This window comes from Stomoxys calcitrans, chromosome 2, assembly GCF_963082655.1.
Source record: "Stomoxys calcitrans chromosome 2, idStoCalc2.1, whole genome shotgun sequence".
In the NCBI taxonomy this organism is placed as follows: Eukaryota; Metazoa; Arthropoda; class Insecta; order Diptera; family Muscidae; genus Stomoxys; species Stomoxys calcitrans.
In genome coordinates, this window is record NC_081553.1 from 84,464,157 (window position 1) to 84,470,467 (window position 6,311).

The window sequence follows — 6,311 nt, forward strand, 5'->3', positions numbered from 1 at the left end:
AAAGTCTTATAGAAGTTCAGTTTTGAAAAAATTTCTTTTAGTAACAAAATTCTTAAAAAATTTCCTTTAAAAAGTACATTTTGACACAATTTCTTACATAAGTGAAATTTTGATATACTTTCCTATACACAGAAAAACTAAAAATCGGTTTCAATCACGAAATTAATTGACCCAAATAATTTTTTAATTGAAACTGCTTCACTCACGAAAATGATAATATCACAGTTTTTGATAAGTGTTTACAAATTTTTTCAATTCATTGTCATATTAAAATTTTTGGGAAAGCTCACTGCATAAGGCGCACCATCGATTTCTGTGTAACTTGGTTCACATGTATATGGATGAACATACATATGGGAGCAATATCTAAATCTGAACCGATTGGGAGCAATTTTTCTCAGATATTGTGGTATTTGTCAAGGAAAGTGTTGTACAAAGTTTTGGCAAGATTGGTCAATAAATAAGCTTGCAGTGAAAATCTGGAAGTGAAATCATGTGATATACATATATGGCAGCTATATCTAAATCTGAACCGATTGCTATGAAATTCACCAGTAATATCTAAAGTTATAAGAAATTCTTTTCTGCCAAATTTCGACTGAATCGGTTAACAAATGACCATTTTATAGTCATATTACTGCAAGTCGGACGAATATATATATGAAAGCTGCATCCAAATCTGAACCGATTTTTTTCCAATTTCAATAGGCTCTAGGCCGAAAAACATGCCTGTACCAAATTTTAAGACGACCGGATGAAAACTTCCAGTACTTTGTACACAAATTAACATGGACAGACATACAGACAGACGAACAGACAGAAAGACAGACAGGCGGACATAGTTAAATCGAATCAGAAAGTGATTCGGAGTAGATCGGTATACTTATCAATGGGTCTATTTCTCATCCTTCTGAGTGTTACAAACAAATGCACTAAACTATAATACCCTGTGTAGTGGTGGAGGGTATAAAACATATTTTAATAGAAAATTGCCTTTATTTGAATCACGATCGTTATAGAAAAAAAATTCAAAAAAAAATTTTAATTAAAAATTTCACCATTTTCAAGATGAAATTTTGAAAAATACTCTTAAGAAATGTAATATTTACAAACTTTCCTCTAGAAATGAAATTTTGAAAAATTTTTACATAAATAATTATATTAAATTTCACCACACGTAAAAAATAAGTGGTGAAAAATCAATCATTGACAAACCTTGAATAAATTTCGCATATAGAGGACCCAGCGAACACCCAACAATTCACAATATAACTGCTTTTAAATTTCAAATCATGTTTCACCCATTGAAATGGTATTGTGACCATGCTAGAACACAGGATGTCTAACTATGTGTCCGCGCTAAACAAAAAGGTTTGTGTCTCAACTAATTCATTCACTTGAATTTATTTGCTTTGCAACACCCTATTGATCTGCTCAAAAGCTTTGTAATAGCACAAAAAGGATTTTCGTAAACAATTATGACAAATTAAACAATCAAAACAATTATGACAAATTAAACAATCAAAATAAAAGAATTTTTAAAATTTTCGAATCTATATAAATTAAATTTATTTACCATTAAAACTGATCCATAGAGTGGGTAAAAATGTTGTCATCGATGGATAGAAAATTTATAGTGGTGAAGCACTGTTCAATTTATGCCTATTTCAGTCTTTTTTCACAAAGTCTTAGCTACAAAATATGAAATGCTTATGTTTCATAAAAAAACCCGTTTGTTTTACTGGCCCTCTTAGTTTTTCACAACAGTTACAATAAACAAATAACTCTTTACAAAGTTTGTTTTTTTTTTATCGAAATTTTTAATCGAATAAAGAGATATTTGTTATCGATTTTTTACTCTCACTACACTTGTTATATGCGAGCGGAAGATGTTTCGGAACGACGAGCAGCCTTGAAAATGCAAGGAAATGAAAAGTTATGTAAAGCGAGAGCGAAAAGGGTAGTCAACTATTTTGCTTAAAGTTGTTGATTACCAGGCATCCATACATACATACATGTTTGAGATGTATAGAATTAAACTCATTATACATATATTACGTGAGAACCAAACAAAACGGTACATCTTTGCTGCTTTTTGGGACACTTGAATGTTTTAACATATTTTCACTGGCTTAATGTTCATTTATAGCAAAGTTTGATACCTTTCTAGTGTTTTCATATATATTTGCATGAACATTAAAAGGTCTTTAAGGCAAACATACACTCAGACGCATATTGAACAACATTTTTGTGATTTTCTTTTTTAGCTTAGCAAACAGAACACTTGCAATTCAAATAAATATGATCATTTAGAAAGTAATGCACTTTATTTTTAATAAATTGTTAATGAACCGTTTACAATAGAGTTGTTTAGTTGAAATTGTCAAGGCCTACAAAAAAACTAACCGACTTCACAATGATTTCCCGTTTCAACCGTTCCGTTTCAACCGACACGACCGTACAATTTAAGCGCCACCGAAGAACTGATGGGGCAGCGACACCATCGAAACAATGCACCTCACATTGGAGGGAGGATACACTTTTAGTTTCTTTTGTTGGGCAAAGAAAAAAAGAGAGTTGGAAAAGGTATTGAGTGTTAGGGAGAAGAAGACATCAGTGCACAAGTATTGGTGTTATTAGCAGATTTTCTCTTTGTCGCGGCTAAAAAAAAATTTGCCTGTTTGTTTTTTTATGGAAAATGTTTATAGATATGTCTCGTCTCACACAAGCAAAGTGTTGTTGTTGTTATAGGTAAAGGTTTTATGGGCAAAAATTGAGTTTTTGAATGCTTGTTAAAACTAATTGCTCACATTATGGGAAAAAGTGCATTTTTGGCATTATTCAAATCACTTTTACACAAACAAAGCGATCGTGCGATGGAAATATGGACAATATGGTATTTAAATTAAAGGAAATTAAACGAGGAATATGTTTTTAAATAGATATTACGGCATTTTTAAATTTGAAAAATTAAAAGTATGCTATAAAATAGCAAGAGAATTTAGTGGGGATATGCGGCAAATCCCACTTATGGGAGGAAACATTTTACATTGCTCATCTAGTCTTGAGCGGATTAATAGACAGCTTTGCCGTTTTGGGGTTTTTCTAACAAATTTGGTAGGATTGGCTTTCAATTTTAAGGGTTTGGTTTGGTCGGATGGACGGTCCATTTCCATTTGTTTTTTTTATACTCACCATCATAGAATAGGGAGTATCAAAATATCCATTTCCGACCCTACAAAGTATTTATATCCTAAACAATTTATCGATGTCCGAGTTAAGCAAGTGGGCGACGAACACGCGTGTAACCCTGTGAAACAACGAAACGGTCGGTAGGACGACAAAATCTTATGGGGAGTTTGAGATCGTGAGAAGACGAGGCTATTACTGAAAGGAAGTCAGTATAAGTTTCGGGACACATAGGACTACGAGCTCATGCAAATGCAAACTTGCCCATGACCAATCCATTAAGGAACGGGGGCAACCCTCTCAGAGATCAATGAGTGTTGTCCGATTAAAGATTTAAGCTCAAAGATAAGGTGTCAACTTTTGATAGCCGAGTCCGAACGTCGTGCCGTAGTGCGACACCTCTTTGGGGAGAAGCTTTTACATGGCAAAGTACCTCACAAATGTCGACAGCTTTAGGAGGAGATAACCACCGCTGAAAATTTTTTTTCTGATGTTCACGCCAGGATACGAACTCAGGCGTTCAGCGTCATTGGCGGACAGGCTAACCTCTGCGCTACGATGGCCTCCTACTACGAGCTCACTTATGCAAAATCGGTGCGGCAAGTGATAGCATGTGTCATTGCCCGGCTTCCTATGTCATTACCCGGCTTCCTATGTCATTGCCCGGCTTTCGCGTCTAACATATACCGGCACTTAGGTGGGGCCACAATACCAGGCATGAAAACAATTAAGGATTTTGTAAGTAGTATGGGATTCCGAACTTAGATTTTTTCGAGATTACTTTTTTGGTATTTAAAGCGCACTAAGCCGATTACTGACATAGGTGTATTGTCCATAGTGACATGGGACGGATAAATATCCACACTCTCTTTTCAACCTAACCTAACGATGTCCGTATGTCTGTCTGTTGTAATCACGCTAAAGCCTTAAAAAATTCAGACAATGGCTGAAATTTGAGACAGCTCCATATTTTTCCATACGCAGGTAAAGATCTTGAATGGGGCAAACCGAACTTTATTTGGATATAGCTGGCATAAATATCTTCTCAGACAGCCAGCCAACCATTAAATCCCTGGAGAACGTATTTCTGAACACAAAAGCCGCCCTCGATTGTAGCAGATCACTCAACGAGATGGCTGAACTGTTCAAAATTTACCTGTTCTGGGTGCCGGGCCACAGAGATATCCCAGGGAATTGTAGAGCGGATTAGCTTGGGAGACTAGGAACTACCCGATACATTCCAGGGATACTGGAATCTGTGGGTACGCCTCTAGCGACATGTAAACTAAGTTTTCAGGACCAGGCCCGAAGGACAACGAATGATAGATGGTCACAAAGAAGGGGCTGTGAGCATTTCAAAACTAGGTGGCCTAATCTAGACTTGAAGAGGTCTACCGCTTTGCTGTCATTGGCTAGAACAGACGTCTCAGTCAGTGTGTCCGTCATGACAGGTCACTGTCTAATCGGAAAATATGCTGACGGACTGAAGGTTGCCATTTATAAACATATCTGCTGATTTAGAGGTTGAGTCCATAAAAGGCACTTTTTTTACCCGATTTGAAGAGTACGAATATTAGGGACCATGTATTTGAGATCCTCTAACAATTCCCCAAACGCTCATGCAGAAGTAATGTAAGAATCTGACATCCGAATTTGAGGACAAGTAATTGGGTCAACCACAAAACCATATTAACGGATATGGTGGTCTTTCGCGATAATGAGGCGAAAATTATGGGAACTTGATAGTAGAAAACGGGTGGCCACCGTAGCGTAGAGGCTGGAATATCCGTCTGTGACGCTGAACACCTGAGTTCGAATCCTGACGAGAATATCAGAAAAAAATTTCATCGGTGGATATCCTGTCCAAATGCTGGCGACATTTGTAAAACTTTTCCTACTTAAGGAGGTGTCGCATGTAAAAACTTCTCGCCAAAGAGGTGTCGCACTGCGCCACGCCATTTGGACGGCTATGAGAAGAAGGCCCCCTATCATTGAGCATAAAATAGTATAGGACAGCACTCTGCTTAACATTAAAAAAAGGTTTTTGTTTTCTATTTGTATTAGAAACAGAACACCCTACGGTCTGAAACCGGACAATATCCGATTGTATGGATTTCAAAACCGAATAAATTTAGCGCAAAACGTGTACATTTTGTCTTAATAGAAATTTTGTTTTTAAAGAATTTGTATCAAAACGTTGTATTTAAGAACATTTCGTTGTATTTAAGAAAATTTCGTCTTCTCAAAAAATTTCATTAAAAGTTTATCTTCAGCTAAATTTTAGCAAAATATTTTTTGTAAAATATCTCAGCGCTAAATTAATGTTGTTTCAGAAACTTAAAAACGATATGCTGGTTGAATTTTGACTTAGTTTAGGTCTATTTATAAAAATTTAAAACGTGTTTTTATAGAAAAGTGGCCGATATAACCGGTTTTTTAAAAATCCCAACAACTTAAACCGGTTTCTAAATTAAGCTCATTTTTCGGCCGAATCTTGGGAACCCACCAAAATGTATGCTGCTAAAAGTTTATACAAAATAAATTTAGCACTTTATGCAAATTGCGGTTTACATAAAATAAATCAAATCGAGAGATCTGTTTACGTGGGGGCTATATCAGCTCATCGACTAATTTGGACCTGCCTAAAAATAGTTTTTGGATGTCATACCAGAACACTTGTGCAAATTTTCTGCCAAATCGGACAAATCGGACCTACATCAATATTAAGTATCTATGCAAAATTTCAAGCGGCTAGTTTTATGCGTTCGATTGCTATCGTGATTTCGACAGCCGGACGGACGGACAAATATGGCTAGATCGACTCAGGTGGTGTTACAAACGGAATGACTAGATTAGTATACCCACATACTACGGAGGTGGGTATAAATATTCTAAATTTTTTACTTCTTGAAAAATCGTTATTTAGTGAACATTTCATCTTTACTTGTTAAGTTTAAACATTAACTAAGGTACACTGTTGTCGTTGTCACAAAGTCAATTTCCCAACTTTAAACGATATTTTGAACTAAATTGAAGAAATTGTTTCTTTAAAAATTGTAAAATTGGGCATCTTTAGAGATGGTCGATGGGTAAATACCCGAAAGGTATTTATCCGGTAATTT